A 17,225-nucleotide genomic window follows, 5' to 3' on the forward strand; every position below is an offset into this window, starting at 1 on the left:
CGGCACATGAAAGAGCCGGGGCCGCCAGGCGCGGGTGAGTACGCGCTCGTCCCTGCTGGCGCTCGGGTCGGATCGCGCGGCGAGAATTCTCGCTGCCGGATCCGACCCGCTTGTCTGCAGGCGGCCTAAAAGGTAAAAAAAAAAATAAGATTTTTACTTTGTTCATGAGTAACCACGCGCCGTAGCGGCGAGCATAGCTGCACATACACCTGTGTGAAGAAGCTCTTAGGCTTCTTTCACACGGACGACAGCGATATCACCGAGAGAAATTTGTGATATCGCAACTGTGTTCTATGGGATATCACTGCATTTTCTTGTAGTGATTTTGTGGCACTACAAAGTTGCACGACTTTGTAGCGCTCTTTTGCCAGGATTTTTGGTGGGGCTTGAAATATAAGTACTACCCTGAAAATAAGCCCTACCTGCATTAAATTAAAAAAACAAAAACCCAAACAATACATTACCTAACAGGTGCGGTCCACTCCGCCAGACTTCTACTCCTGAAGCTCCGCCACACTTGTTTGTAGTCTTCGGCCAGCGCTTCCTGGTCAGGGGTTCAAAAATCCCGCCTCCAGGAAGTGCTGACTCTGATTGGTTCATCGAGCGATACAGTGATTGGCTGACCCGATGCGCTCGAGAACCAATCACAGTCATTCAATGAGATGTCCGTGATTGGTTCATCGAGCACTGCAGTGATTGGATGAGGCGGGATTTTTTAACTCACTGACCAGGAAGCGCTGGCTGAAGACTACAAGCCAGTGCCGAAGCTGTGGAGGAGAAGTGCGGTGGAGTGGACAGCGCCTGTTAGGTAATGTATTGGGGTTTTTTACACAGGTAGGGCTTATTTTAGGGACAAACAATAGGACTTCCTACTGTAAAAGTTGCATCGCGCCTCACAAAAACCCGCAATTTCATGGGATGCAACAGAAAGGAAGGCTCCATAGAGAAACATGGGCCACAAAATATCGCAAATCGCGCCTGTATAGAGCATGCAACGATTTTTCTTTTCTTGCAATGTAGCGGTCTACCCAACATCACTAATGGGAAGGAACCCGTTGGAAAGCAGGGGCTTCAAATACATGCGATTTGTAGCGCCGTCACAACGCAAGAAAATCACACAATTTAGTTGGCCTTGTGAAAGCGGCCTTAAAGCCATAGGGATGTCCTAAAGATGCAGTAAATACGCATGAAGGCTGGAGAAATCTATGGGACCACCTAGCTTTTTTTGCGCGAGCAAAAAAACTCAAGACACTCCAAATGCGCAATAAATATGCACATTTTCAGACTGTGAAAATTCAGCGTATTTTACGAAACTCTATGGCAACAAATTTAAAGTGATTTTCCCGGGTACAGGTTCGCTTTAAACATTGATCAGCTTTATATATCCTGTTTCCCTGAAAATATGACCCCACCCTAAAATAAGCCCTAGTGTGATTTTTCAGGATTTTTTGAGGATGCAGAATGATTTTTTTAGGATTTTTGAGGATGCTTGAGCTATAAGCCCTACTCCAAAATTAAGCCCTAGTTACAATTAATTAAAAAAACTCAATTTAAATAGTGTCCAGGCAGTAATACATGTAAAAAAGTGAAATCTTTTGGAGCAAAAATTAATATCACACTGTCTTATTTTCGGGGAAGCAGGGTATTAACCCCTGATGATACATGACACATTTACAATAATTTGTAATCACACATCGGGTTGGGAGTTTATATGGGAAACCTTCATGGGACACTCATGTGATTGTGCTGCACTGTGTACATTCCCGTCTAGGTGTGTTATATACACAGACACTGACTGTATACTCGGCAGGTCGGGACCTGATCGCGCGGTTGATTCACAGATCAGAAGCAGGGGGCGTGTCCACGTGTCAGAGCTCGTGAATATGTAATGTGGTGGGCGGGGCCACAGAGGTGCTGGCTGTCGGCGGCTCGGTGCGGCTGGAGGGTCGCTAGTATCTGGCGGAGGTGAGGACGGACCGGAGAAAAGAGGCTCGGTGCCGGGAGGAGGAGGGCCGGCAGCTCCGGACGTGGGGAGGCCCCGGGGCGGGCTGTCACATTGCCACGGCCGGTTCCCAGTACTGCAGAGGGAGCCGGCCTGGGGAGGAGGCTGAGGACACCGCCGGGAGACGTGGAGGCGGCGGCGGCTGCAGGTGAGAGAGCCGAGCACGGCGGACACTGCAGAGCACATGTATGGCGCCACCATCGTGTCCATACTGTCACCTGCAGAGCTGCATGTGTGCCGCACCAGCCCCTATAGACAGGGGCACCTATATACAATCTGCAGCCATAGGGTAGGAAATGTGTATCTACATGCATTACACACCTATATAATCTATAGTCACCGTGCACCTATATACATCTACAGAAGTGTGCACTAGTGTACAATATGTATATACAGTATGTGTAATGTCTTCACCTATCTACAATATGAGCCTATAGTATATACTATCTACAATGTGCATCCATAGTGTATAAAATATGCACCTACATACATTATATACATCTATATTCATTGTGCACCTATATGCATCTACATGAGTGTGCAAGTATATAATATGCATCTGTATACATTATATACATCTCTATTCCTTGCGCACCTATATGCATCTACATAAGTGTGCACTAGTATACAATATGCATCTATAGTATATACAGTGTGTTTATATATAAAGTGTTCATCTATCTACAATGTGCATCCATAGTGTATAAAATATGCACCTTCATACATTATATACACCTATATTCACTGTTCACCTATATGCATCTACATGAGTGCACTAGTGTATAATATGCATCTGTATACAGTATGTATCTATCTAAAGTGTTCACCTATCTACTATAGTATATACTATATACATTGGGCATCCTGTAGGAGTGGATATTGTGGGGTTCCTGGTCTGGACTTGCCGGTCATGTAGTAATGTCGCGGTACTGCAGCGCGGGCGGAATGGTTATGGAAGTCTCGAGCGCAGTACTGGGTGATGTCTCTCCCCATATCTGAATGCATCAATTAAATTCAGTGGGTCCGTGTGCTTTCTGTATTCAGTCCATAGACAGTATGGACAGGCCACTCACACATGCACTTTTTACCATATTCCAAACGCTGCGGTAATCGCGGTACAATGCTCCCATTGATCTCAATGGGACTTCGCTGACCTGCGTTCGAACGCGGCCTTTTCTAACGCTGTACTTTTCGAGCGCTGCCTGCTCTATTTTGGTGCATTTTCACACTTTTTAATGCACCTCATCACAATGATAGGGTACGGTAAAAAGCGCTGTCAAACGTGGTATAGTAAGGAAACGCTGATTAAAAATTGCGGTGTTTTGCCCATGCGTGTGAGAGTGGCCTAAAATGCTGAAGAACTTCCCGAAATCGTGTAACAAGCCTGAATTCCTTTGTATGGTGCAGACAAGTAACGACATTTGCAGTATCAGAATCTATGGTGTTGGAATAAATCTAACTTTATTTGCTATTTAATGCTGAAATCTGACATTACATTAGTAAATCTCTAGCGGGCCTATAGGATCTATAGGTGACACTTCCAGGATGGCTTCTTGCATTCCCAGCACTTTTTGTGTTGTGTTATGTCTGTGTCAAAACAATGCTGGGTAGTGACACAATGTAACACACGGCTCTGCTACACATGATACAATGTAACACACGGCTCTGCTACACATGACACAATGTAACACACGGCTCTGCTACACATGACACAATGTAACACACGGCTCTGCTACACATGACACAATGTAACACACGGCTCTGCTACACATGACACAATGTAACACACGGCTCTGCTACACATGACACACTGTAACACACGGCTCTGCTACACATGACACACTGTAACACACGGCTCTGCTACACATGACACACTGTAACACACGGCTCTGCTACACATGACACACTGTAACACACGGCTCTGCTACACATGACACACTGTAACACACGGCTCTGCTACACATGACACACTGTAACACACGGCTCTGCTACACATGACACACTGTAACACACGGCTCTGCTACACATGACACACTGTAACACACGGCTCTGCTACACATGACACACTGTAACACACGGCTCTGCTACACATGACACACTGTAACACACGGCTCTGCTACACATGACACACTGTAACACACGGCTCTGCTACACATGACACACTGTAACACACGGCTCTGCTACACATGACACACTGTAACACACGGCTCTGCTACACATGACACAATGTAACACACGGCTCTGCTACACATGACACAATGTATCCACATGCAGGGAGCAGTGATGATGTGGCTCATCTGCAGTGTTTCTATGAATGGGAATGATCATGACTTGGGCTTTAATGCTTGTAGAGCAGTGTATTCTGGACTCTGCAGTAGGGTGTACAGCGATCTGCAGGTAATGCACAGGGATCTGCTCCATCATTGTACGCTAGTCAGCACTTCTGTCAGCAGGAGGATTTACACTAATGTCTAGGAATGGTCGGAGTACTATTAGACTGTGGAGGGGAGGACCGGGGACTGCGTGTGACAAGGAACATGTGTCAGTGTGTGTAGCACTCCATGTGACCCCAGGCTGCCGCCGCCACGGGGAATGGGTTCTTGAGGCCGCAGGCTTTACAGGTTCCCACAGCAGAAGACATGATGGATCGTACGCTGCACTTCTGTCTGCTGTCTATGTGCTGTGCGCCTGCCTTTTACATACCGCGTAATTTAGCAGCCTTCTCTTTGTAGTTTTGGGACTGCAAGCTTTAACCAGCTTGTAGCCTCTTAGCCAAACACTGCGCTTCTGGTTGCTATATGTCCACACGGGACGGATTTGCAGCAGTTGATCCGCAGCGGAAAGTCTGCCCAAAAATGGGATCCTTTTGGTGCGGAATTCACTCGGCTCATTAGAAAAGGCGGAATCCGCATCAAAAATCCGGTGCTAGAATTGACATGCTGTGGATTTAAAATCCACACCGCCTGTCAATTTCTGCACTGGTTTTGTACGTTTTTTCTTTTTCCGCAGCACATAGATGAGATTTCGAAAATCTCCCCACTTTGCTGCTACTGTAAATGCGATGGATTTTCTGTGCAGGATTTTCACACGCCGCAGAGAAAATCTACCCAAAATCTGTGTGGAAATTAACGCGTGGTACGGATTTTATATCTGCAGTATGCTAATTATAACGCCAGATATGCTGTGGATTTCAGCCAATTAACTTCATTAGAGAGCGCTGGTCTGCACGAGGCCTCATTGGAATCAATGGCAGCGCTGTACTGCGATTAGCGGTAAAAGGCGGTGAGTGTAAGAGCGGCCGAAGGCCACTCACGCAAGTGTTTTGTTTTTTTTCTACTGTGTATTACCTGCATTTTCTTCGCGCGTGTAATACGCAGCACTAAGGCTCCATGAATTTCAATGGGGCCTCTCACTTTAGCGTTTTTGCAACACGTATTTCAGGCGTGCAAAATCGCTTGCAGTATGTCACACATTTAATCTCCCATTGAAACGAAGGGGGTGCAGTAAATACGCAATTCAACGTGTCACACGAGTGTCCGTATCGCTCCAAAGTTAGCCGCAAAATAAAATCGTGTGACTGGCCGATTTTACGCGAACAAGTCCGGAGCTAAAATAACGTTTTCTAGTCCATTCACGCGCCCGGTTGCGAAGTATTGCCGAAAAATGTGCTGATCAGAATTCCCTCGGTCGACAGAAATGCTCCTAGTGACTGAAATACAGACACTTGTCATTTTTTTCCCAGAGTTGCACGCAGCTTAACTTCCTCCCTGTTTTTTTCCTCCAGCTCTCATAGGAGTCTATGGAGGCTCCAGTGTTTTTCGCTCCAACGATATAGTGCAAGACCCATATTTTTTGGCCGCAGGAAATTTCGGTTACTGAAATCAGTTGCTTATGTGCTATATTTTTCGGTCCGATTTCCTTTTTTTGCACGGATAAAAGTTGTACGTCCGGATGATTAGATTGGAAACCATTGCTTCTAATGGTCACGATTTTATTGCGCGGCTAACTTAGTCACGCAAAACCGCTTGTGTGATTGAAGCCTAATACTTTTTTTTTTCCATGCAGGATTCTAAGCCTCTGGAAGCAGAAAAAAGCTGTAATATCAGCTTGCTAGCCTGCAGCGTTAAGCTAGGTTCACACGGGTGATTGCGATATCATCGCCGGAAAATCGCAGCAAAGTCGCATATGTGCTCATGACATGTCTGAGTGTCAGAGATGCTTTTTCTTGGGAAAGCATATCACATGGCTGCCGCTCCCACAATAGTCGACAGTAGTGGTTTCTAATGTTAAAAATGCGTCGCATGAAAATCGCAAGTTCGTACGTTGTAATGCGATAAAACAAAGGCTCCATAGGAAAACATGGGCGATAAAAGAGCAAATTGCAGAAGGATAGGGCAGGCAGCATTGCAGGAGTGAAAACATCGCAAATGGGAATGAAACCTTCGAAAAGCATGGGTTTCATAATTCTGCGCTTTCATGCTTTTTGTGGGATGTGTTGTGTTTTTTTCAATGATACTATTTTTAATGTACCATATAACGCACTGAAAAACGTAAAACATTTCTAAATGGAGTGCAATGAGGAAAAAAATGCACGGCGTAAACACTGCGGAAAAAATAACTTTACTCTGTGGGTCAGTACGGTTATCACAATACCAAATTTATATAGTTTACGTTTGCTATACTACTGTTAAAAAGTAAAATCTTCGGAAAAAATAAATTATTTTCTGCCAGCCATAGTTTTTTACATTATTCTTGTCAAGCTAGGGGTGTGAGGGCTCGTTTTTTGTGGGACGTCCTATAGTTTCTATTGGTACCATTTTAGCGTTCCTGTGACTCTTTGATCGCTTGTTTTTTTTTTTTGTTTTTTTTTTTCTCTTTCTTGAAGACGAGGGGACCAAAAAAGTGCAATTATGGCGTTGTGTATTTCTTTTCTGACGACACCCACCTTGCAGGATAAAAAATATATTTCTTTCATAGATCAGGCTTTTACGGACACAGCGATACCAAATATCCCCACAGGGGGCTTGAACTTGTGATCGTCTGACTGCTCATGCGGTATAATGCAACACATAGTATTACATTATACCGCATTTTGACAGGCAGTCTGTGGAGGCATTTATTCATTGCAGCCCTGCAGGGTTTCAGAAGCCACTCAGCTGCCATGGCGACCAAACGGCACCCTGCAATCTCATTGTGAGGGGGCCATTTGGGACCCCACAACAACGATCATGGCATTTGGAGGGTTAACAGCCGTGATCGACGCCGGCACTGGTTATGGTTGTTGCAGGTAGGTGTTTGCTATCGCAGACAGCCAGCATCCACCTTGTCTAGAGCCAGATTGACCAGCAGAAATAGAAAAGAAGAGGGCTTGCATTGCGTGGTACGCCGAGAGACAGAGCATGCTGCAATTGTTTTGCCAATAAGGGAGATGGATTAATACCTCTGCAGCACCACCTATTGCAAGGCAGCATTCCTGCAAGCCAAAGTTAGACTCTTCATACAAGCCTTGTAACAATGACTGGGAATTTTTATTCCCTCTCCCTTATTTGCATATTACCCAGAGGGGCATGAATGGTGTTTTGAGTCTCCTCACTCACCGTCTGGTTGCTCTCCCTATGGAGAAAAGATGGGAATCTTTCTCTCACCTGTATCTACACACTCCTGGAAAAGTATGAATAAAGTGACCGCTGGGCGTCACCAATCGCCTTGGTGCCATGTCCCTACCCAATCTTCCTGTCAGCATTGAATGGCCACTTAAAGCAACAACACTACCCCAGTTGGTACGGACGTGGTGCAAAATGCCAAGGTCGCACCGTCATGACCTTCAGAAGTAACCAAAAAGCAGGATTACACACACTTTTAATTTGCCGAAGCTCGTGCCTGCTTCTGTTACAGATGTGTTAGATGTTCACAGTATAACACATCTGGCGCAGAATAATTGAAGTACAATTTATACTGGTGGGGTGTAAAAGGAGACCGTAGCTCCCCGTTCACACCCCACCAGTATCGCCCAGTAGACTCAACCACCAGCTTCTTTGGAATTGCGCAGGACTATGATGTTTTGCTTGATAAAAGGCTATACTGCCCAAAAGCTGCATCTGTAATAAAAGTATTCACAAACTTTTGACAATTCAGGAAGTCTGTGCAATCCTGCCTTATGGTTAGGCCTGATTGGTTAGTGTCAATATGCAGAGAGATGCCCTCTAGTGGTGACACCAATATATCAATTCATAGATTTCCAGGAGGAAAAATGGAGGAATGGCGCAATGCAGAGGTCTAAGAAAAGATGCTCCAGAGTTGCTATTTCATGGGGAATACAAGTATTTAGTAAGATGGACAAGTCGGGAGAGCCGATGGGTCGTCCGTAAGGTTAGTCAGAGAGCCACCTCAAAGAGCAACTTCCCTCTGGAGAACCAGCTGCATCCATGATTGCAAGAACGGTCCTTTCATTTCCGTTGCTGAGTAGTTGCCCTTCGATAAAAGCCGATTGCCCAGGTCCCAGCGGTGAGGCACCTTGGGATAATTGGTGCTCTGGGGTCCGGCTTGTGAAGGGCTTCCTCTTTTAAGTACTGTACTGATGGAAGAATAAGCAGCATCTGCTACATATTTCATATTGATCTACACTGCAGGCTCCTCCTGGATGGCAGACAGGCTTTTCTATGCTGGAATATCAAAAAGCCAACGAAACAGAAATAAATTGGAATGTAATCAGAGGTCGGAAGAGTATTTTTATGATTTCCATATCCTATGGAGTAATGTGACATTTACTGGCACCGCTTCCGGCGGGGCGGGTGCATCTAAGGTCATCCCATGTATTGTAATATAGGTGCAGCTCCGTTCCTTTAATCACATCAACACAAACTGCATCACATTGTACATCCAGTGGAATGACGTGTTGGTGCATATGAAGCCTATGCATTATGGTAATTGTGTTCCTTGAAATGAATTGGATATGATTATCGGGTCATAGAACTGTGATTAGTATTCCACTGTGGACAATATATTAAAATGTGTGCAGTTTGTTGCAAACAGAAAGCTTTCTAGTATTATTACAATTTACCAACATTGGGGCTTATTTACTATTCAAAATACGACAATTTTCTGGCTCAAATGATGCCAGAAAACTGTCTTACATGCTTTGCGCCACATTTATTATGTGCTTGTCTGAAAAATGGGCGTGGCTGAATTGTGCCAAAAGTTTGGCACAACTTTTGGCATAAACTAAGCTAATTTATAGGAGGTCTAATCTTAAACTAGATAATCTTAGGGCCCATTTAGACACAAGGATTATCACTCAAAATTCGCTCAAAAGCCATCTTTTGAGTGATAATCATTGTGTGCATTTACACGGCAAGATGATCACTCAAATGGCAGTTTGAGTGACAGTTTTGAGCACTCACTTTGCATAAGTGTGTAAGTGACCGTTATCTTCTGCATACAGCTGTTGTCTTCTCGGAGCACTCAGCTGGTATATAGCTGAGCGCTCTGAGCGGATATGCAGAACACAGCTGGAGCGCTGTCTTCTGCATACTCCTGCTGTGTTCATGGAGCGCTCAGCTGGCATACAGCTGAGTGCTCTGAGCGGGGTATACAGAAGACAGCTGGAGCGCTGTCTTCGGCATACTCCTGCTGTGTTCAGAGTGCTCAGCTGGTATACAGAACACAGCTGGAGCGCTGTCTTCGGCATACTCCTGCTGTGTTCATGGAGCGCTCAGCTGGCATACAGCTGAGTGCTCCGAGCGGGGTATACAGAAGACAGCTGGAGCGCTGTCTTCTGCATACTCCTGCTGTGTTCTCCGAGCGGGATACCAGCTGAGAACTCAGCGCATGGTCCTCCATAAGGCTCATTGTTGATGAAACGTGCACAATGGTCCCACGTTTAAACACTATTCTCGCTCAAAAGACGGCTTTGAACGAATTTTGATAAGAATGGTTGGGTTTAAATGGGCCTTTAGAATGCAATAGATTTATCGTTCAGCAGAGCCGCTCCGATAAATTTGGTGCATTTTAACACGGTCTAACCTTTAGACAGTATTAGTAAATAAGCCCAAATATGTTTTTGCTGCTCCTATGTATGTAAAATAAAAAATGTAGGCAACTTTGCAGAGAAACTAGTCTTCATAGAGTCACTCCGGTGACTTTTCATTTATTTTATAACTAGCTCCCCAACTATTACTACCTTGTTTAGTTCTTCCTCTCTATCTGAAACTTTTGCCGCCTCCTCAAATGGGTCATGTGATCTCAATTCTGAGCACCTGAGATGTACTTGGGTTTATGTACGCAATGACATTGTGTAGTTGCTGCGTGCTGCCAATCGCCATGCACTATCTTGTATGTGTGCCTAGTACATGCCAAGATAGAGCATGCTGTGATTTTTCTTACGTGCAATATCCCTTTGAGTGGCAACATGACAGCCTATGGCAGATTGGTACAGCGTATTACGTGCGCAAAACCCGCTCATGTGAGCCAGCCTAAGGGTGAATACACATGAGCGGATTTGAATTGCGTAATCCGGAGTAGGCGACCGCCTCTGGATTTTGCCTCAAAGATGATTTTTCATGCACATGAGCGAAAACCAATTGCGGTTTCCGCTTGCAGGTGAAAAATTGCAGCATTCTCCATTTTCCTGCGGATTCCATACAGACTGCTTCCATTAAAGTCAATGGAAGCGGTCCAACCCACGGCCCGTCTGCAATTGACATTGCAGACGGGCTGCGGATTCCGCGGCAAAAGCAGGAGTTTAAGAAAAAAACTATTGGGATTGCGCATGTGCGGCGGCGAGCCATGCGGACCATCCACAGTACCGAAAAGAAGAAAATATAGGTACGTGCGGATGCTGACTAGGCACATGGTCGAATTCTACTGCGGGCTCTTGCATGCGGAATCTGACCTACCCGTGTGCATGTGGCCTTAGGTTGTATTTACATAGATGAGTGCGATTATAGGTCTGTGAGCACCCATATGGCTGCTATGACTTGGCTTAAGTTTCCGCTCCATTCCCAAGGGCGAGCACGATATTGCGCTTGCCAACATGCGTTTTACACGTGGATGCAAGGCATTTTTCATTCAAAAACATCTTGCATCACTTTTCTGAAATTGCGAACCTCAGGCACGTGTTTCACGCGCATCAGAGGATCGTGTTTCCCATTATTTTCAATAGGAAACCTATCGTATTTACATCATACGGCATGCAAATGCATGTGAGGTCTTTTTAAGGTCCCACTGAAAACCATGGGTGCGGCGTTCCGAGACGAAGCCAAAAACTAGGACATGCAGCAATTTTTTTTTACCTTCGCAGCATCACTATGATGGGAAAAGAATAGTTCATGTGAATAACTCCATTCAAAAGGATGGAATTTCTATTTGTGCGTCTCATACCACTTCTAGAAAACTATGGAGTAGGACACAAAAAGGTAAAAAAGTTGAAACCACAAGTCCCTACTCTGTACTTCCCCCCTGTATATGTCCCCACTCAGCACTGCCCTGTTACTCGTTAGCAATCCGGCCCTGTGAGCTGAATATATAAAAAAAATAATAAATATCCCTGGTTGTTCCTACTGAGCAAGTCTGACCTGTAGAGCTGGAATATCTACAGGACGTTTCCACGGCAACCTGGGAATAAACACTTCTGAAGTACCGGGAGAAGGTGATGGTTTATAGAGCAATGGACACAAAATACAAGGCAGAACCAACTGCAGACTTTAATAACACTTGATTAGCATTCAAAACATTTGACAGCAGTTTTACGCAAATGGAATATCCCTTTAATTTAACTTAAAAAATTTCCCCAACTTGTTTGTAATCTGTAACTATAAACACACAATCGGAGTATTTAATAAGACTGTATGTTATAAATTAAAAAATATATATATATATGATGGACCTTCTTTCTTTTGCACGGTCTATACTGCGATAATGGAACAAGACAAGGCTGTATTTACACGCACGAGTATATTGGTCCAAGAAATTCAGACCAATATCGCACTTGTGAACCTGCGATCTCCCCCGCATTTACGATGCGTTTTACGAGGAATACCTCATAGCTGAACATGTGGTGTTCATATGCCTGAAAATCACGTTTCAGTAGAAAAAATAAAAAATTACGATTTAAAAATAAAAAAAATGGCATTTTTTTTTTCTTTCTCCCCTTGGCCAAAAATAGAGAAAAATGGCAGCATCGAAGCTATGAAAAAATCAGCTGTGTAAATACATCCATTGAAAATAATGTGAGATACAAAGAAATAAGGGAGATCCCCCTTATTTGCATATATTACCCAGAGGAGCATGAATGGCCTTATAAGTCTCCCCACTCACCTTCTATGCACAGAAATCACATGAAAATTGCCTATGTAAATAGACCGTAACAATATTAGACAGAAAAAGGGGTTTTCTCCCCGGTGGGTGCTGCGGGCGGTGGAGGGCAAACAGGCCTGCTTTGTCAGGGGTTATGGCCATGTCTGCTGTGTTTTTTTTGCCTTGGGTTACTAATCACAAAGCACATTATCTCTTTTTTTTTTACTACTACTCTAAAGTGAGGAGCGCCTCTAATCTCTTATCAGTCACAACAACTGCTGGCATAATTAGTAAGTACAAACGTGCGAGGGGCGCGCTGCGCTCGCTATAAGCTTACAGTTGGGTTTATCTGCAGATTTGCTTGGGGATTGTTACGGTGTCTTTGGCGAGTTACCATCTGTGATACTAACATTCTTCTAGCCTCAGAAACCCGAAATCCATTGGAAAGGTCCACACAGCCAATGCCTTGTGGTCGACCTCCTATATGTGACAGTCATTACTTGCTTCCTGTAATGTATAGAGTCCATACAGCCTTCCTGAATAAGAATGTGTTAACATGTAACCACAGCAGACAAAATCCGCAGCAAGTCCGCACCAAAATCTGCATGGCGCAGTTTTAATTGCAGGTCTGCAGCAGGTTTCCTGTTTAATTCAAGTAAAGGCATGAAATCCACATTAAAAATCTGCATTAACCCTTTCCAATCCGCTGTCTGACGTCTAAAGACATTCTGATTGAAGCCTGTACAGCTCCAATGTCGGAAGACGTCCGGCGGGGTATACTTACTGTAGATTACTGGCCGCTCTGTTGGGGGAGGGGGGGCCTCTCCAGCAAGTCCCACACTGCAGCACTGGCTCTAGCCAGCAGATGGCGCCAATGTACAATGGCAGAGGGAGAAAACCCCCTAGGAAACCCTGAATCCAAAATTGAATTGCAAAGGGTTAAAAGGCTATTTCGACCTTCCCCCCCCCCCCCCCCCCTAAACTGCTGACCAGTCCCCTAGAGAGTAGTTGCTGGATGTGGGTCTGCCGCTCGGGATTCCTGTCCAACAACTGATTGTCCTGCTTACTGTCAGTGCAATGGGCCGGGCATCACCACAAATAGTTAGAGGAAGCGGGAGCAGCGCCGGCTTCACTCCCATTTGAATCAATGCTGCTTCCTGTTCCTCACAGTCAGGGCAATGTGTGAGCACCCCCTAGATGTAGCAAGTCATGAGATGAGTGAAGAGGAAGTTATTTACCTAAAGTTTTTAAGGCCTCCTCCCCACGGGTGGATCCAGCCCCTAGCATGCTATGAGAAAAAGCAATTTTCTGCCCACGAGTGGAAATTGATTGTGATTTCGCCATTGTGGGGGCGAAATCGCAGCATGCTGCGATTTTGTGTGGGCTACACACAGTCGTCTTTCATTGACCGAATTGAATCGCCACAGGAGCCGCACCATCGCCATAGCAACGGCGCTGCGTCCCCTCAACTGCACATGTGCCGGCTGGTGCTCCGGCTGGCACCTTCACAGCAGAGGAGAGTACGCTGGACACATAAGCTGGAGTCAACGGACGGGCACCAGGTCAAACTGCGCTGTGGGAATCCCGCGGTCCGACCTGCCTGTGTGCAGGCGACCTAAAGGTCCATTTACACAGACTGATTAGGTCTGAATTGTTGTTTTCCCGATAATCGACCCACCTGAATGCACCAAATTATCAATATTTGCTCATTCGTCGGCTAATCTGCTTATTTACGTGAGCATAATAATTCTTGCAGATCAGTTGCACATCTCTTCGAATCGGATCTATGGCACAAACAGAGGTGTAACGTGAAGCTCCTGGGCCCCAATGCAAAACCTGTAACAGGGCCCCCAACTATAATGCTTTATTCATAGTACTGGGCTCCCTATATGGAGAAGAGTGACCTTATGGGCCCCCTAAGGCTCCTGGGCCTGGGTGCAACCACATCCTCTCATATCCATATAGTTACACCCCTAGGCACAAATGATCCTTCATCCCCTAATCGTCACAGAAGGGGACGTATTTATATTGGTGTAGGGACTCGCAGCACGCTAGAAGCCTTGATGCGGTTAGTGAGCTCATGTGTTTTGGCCAAAATCCAACAAATACCTTGAATTTATTATATATTATTTACATGCAGTGCGGCTTTTAAATGCCTGGGGGAGCCCAGGGTGGTGGCAGTACCAATGTGGTTCACTTATTGAGGTGCAGGGCAGCCCACTGAACTATTATGAAGTAATTAATAGGTTGCTGGTCCTCATGGTGGACTACATGTATCAGAAGGCCTGCCACTTTGTATCTACTCTGTGTGGGAGTATACACCAGCAGGCCCCCCCCCCCCCCCACTATATTAGGAGGTTGTGTGAGTGGCCATTTAATCGGTGTCCCTCACAGGTGTAATTGGCTCCCTCATTTAGCAATTTGCTACCTGCATGCTGAGGTGCTACACGTTTGCCCTCCTGAGTCAGTAAGTATTCAGCCCCTAATCGAGTCTAAATCCGTTTGTGTAAAGGCTGGTAGTCAAGTGTTGATCTTGTTGATTGACTGCAGGAGTGACCCCGATCAAATGGGTCATTGCAAAAGGACCCTAAAGTTCCTGTGGAGAGGGGAGAAGTATCTGATGGTAAAGCACTTTTAAATGGGTTGTCCAGGACTTTACTATCAATGACCTATCCTTAGAATGGGTCAACAATATTTGACCAGTGGGGGTCCAGTGCCACCCATCAGCTGTTTGTTGGGTCGGCTGTCGGCGGGCAGAGAGAAAGACAGAAGCAAGACCGCTCTGTCCATATGGCAGCACCAAGTGTTGGTATTTCATTGAAATCAATGGGAGCTGTGCCAGCGTACAACATGTGCATGAAGCGTTCCATACATCATGGGTATGAGCTGTCTATGGCAGCCGACACCCGTCTGTAACGGTCTCTATCAGCACTAACTCTTATTGCAACTGTTAACCCTTTAAATGCTGATGTCCGTTTTGATAGCGGAATTTAAATGTTTCGATCTATTGGGATTTGAATGTTCTGAACAGCCCCGCTGCGATAAGATCAGGAAGGGGGAATGCCGTCCGGGTATCACTGCAGCTTGAGGGCTTCTTAAGCCCCCCAGGCTTGCCGTGTATTTCTGTCTCTTAAAATGTGCCTGTAGTGTGTCTTAATAGGCAGCTTGTTAAAACACAGTGCAATGCAATACCTTACTACTGCATTATACTGCGTAAGCAATTAAATAATCACAAGTTCAAGTCTCCTGTGGGAACCAATAAAGGAAGAAAAAAACATTTTTTAATTATTATAAAAATAAACCTTTTGCCAGTCATATCAAAAACCTAAAACCTGTTTTAATTCTAAAAATTGCTATTGCTACATCTGTAAAAGTCCAATTTATTAACATATTACATTATTAGGGCCCATTTACACGGCCATAGGCTTTGTACGTGCGCCCGCAGGCGCTGTAAAAATGCCTGAACGGCAAAGGGCCCCTGGTGTGTATATGCCAAGGCCGCAATGCCTTGAAGTCTGGGGAGACCTTCCCCTGCCCATCACCGGCTCACCTGCTTTCTCCTCCCCTCTGGCCATTTGCGATGGGAGGGGGCAGGATGGGAGCGGAGCTAAGCAACCACCCCTTGTCCACAGCCAGCAATGGGAGGGGGTAGAATGGGTGGAGCTTAGCTCTGCCCATCCCATTGCAAACAGCCACAATGGGCAGGCAGTAGAAGAGAAGAGGGAGGGAGTTTAGCAGTCATGCTGCTAAACTCCCTCTCGCCTCCCTTCTCCGGCAGCTAACATAGGCTCCAATATGAATCTATGCAGTTGCTGCTGCCAGCGTGAAAGCGCCCGGTCGGGTGCTTTTAGTCGGCGGGGATACGCCCCTGTGCACTGATGCATTGTAAGCTAATGCATCAGAGGGGCAGCGTATATCATCTGGGCCAATGCTGAATTCTGTTTGTTTTTTTAGGGCTTATTAGGACGTGCGTATATCGGTTGGGTTTTCAGGCCCGGCTGATATACGCTGCCCCTCTCTGCAAGGGGAGGAGGCGGGACGGGAGCAGTTCACTGAGCTCCTGTCCTCTCTCCACCCCCTCGCCACTGTTAGCACAGGGCGGAGCCAAGTTCCGTTCTCCCATTGCAAACAGTGACGAGGGGCGGGAGCTCAGTGCACTAGCTCCCTTCCCGTTTCACCACTTCCCCTTGCAGAGAGGGGCAGCGTATATTGGCCGGGTGTGTAAAGCCGAATGATATACGCCCGTCTGAATAAGCCCTTATGAACATTAAAAAAATTTAAAATAAAAATCTGAAAATCATACGTTTCCCAAAATGTTACCAATACAAACTACAGGTCGCCCTGCAAAAAAAAGGCACACAAGTTATGGGGGTCAAAATATGGCAACTCATAGTAAAAAATAAAGTGCCTTTAAATAAACATTGCTTTCTAAGTATTACTAACTATGTAAAGTAGTATTGTATAAAAAAATAAAAAAAAACACCCCCCCCCCCCCTCCCCAAACAAAGCAATCACATAGATATGTCACTGAAAAAATGAAGTTCAGATTTTTTTTTTCAAAGATACCAGAACTGCAAAATGTGACCTGGGCGCATCAGTCACCCTTGGTCGTGAAGTTGCGGTTTTAGGTAACGTGCTTGTGAAATGCTTTTAGTCCAAGCAGCCTTGTGTGCTACAATCTGGGACCTGCTGAATGAGACGCGAGGCTGTCAACTCATTACTGCTACACTTATTTATGTTATTTACTTATTTATTTTTCTTTTTTGTTATGCGACTACTTTTTAGTGTTTCATAGGCTGCTCCAATCCGCAGAGGCTGATACATATCGGCTCATCGGATGAGTAGGAGCTTCTTATGTTGTGCTTTAATAATCTTTACTTTTCCGTAATTCGCATCCATCATCGTTCTTCTAATCGGCCGTGAATGTCAG

At 45.4% G+C, this 17,225-nt stretch overlaps 1 protein-coding gene across 1 annotated transcript in view; it reads left to right on the forward strand.

Moving 5' to 3' along the window:
* Window positions 1–1,943: 1,943 nt before the first annotated feature.
* TANC2 (tetratricopeptide repeat, ankyrin repeat and coiled-coil containing 2) overlaps window positions 1,944–17,225 on the forward strand; it is a 469,518-nt gene continuing 454,236 nt past the window's right edge. The window contains exon 1 of the mRNA XM_066587526.1: window positions 1,944–2,150. The gene's annotated coding sequence lies outside the window, so the exon portion shown is untranslated. The remainder of the gene's footprint in view (window positions 2,151–17,225) is intronic.

Source organism: Eleutherodactylus coqui, chromosome 13 (genome assembly GCF_035609145.1).
Source record: "Eleutherodactylus coqui strain aEleCoq1 chromosome 13, aEleCoq1.hap1, whole genome shotgun sequence".
Taxonomy (NCBI): Eukaryota; Metazoa; Chordata; class Amphibia; order Anura; family Eleutherodactylidae; genus Eleutherodactylus; species Eleutherodactylus coqui.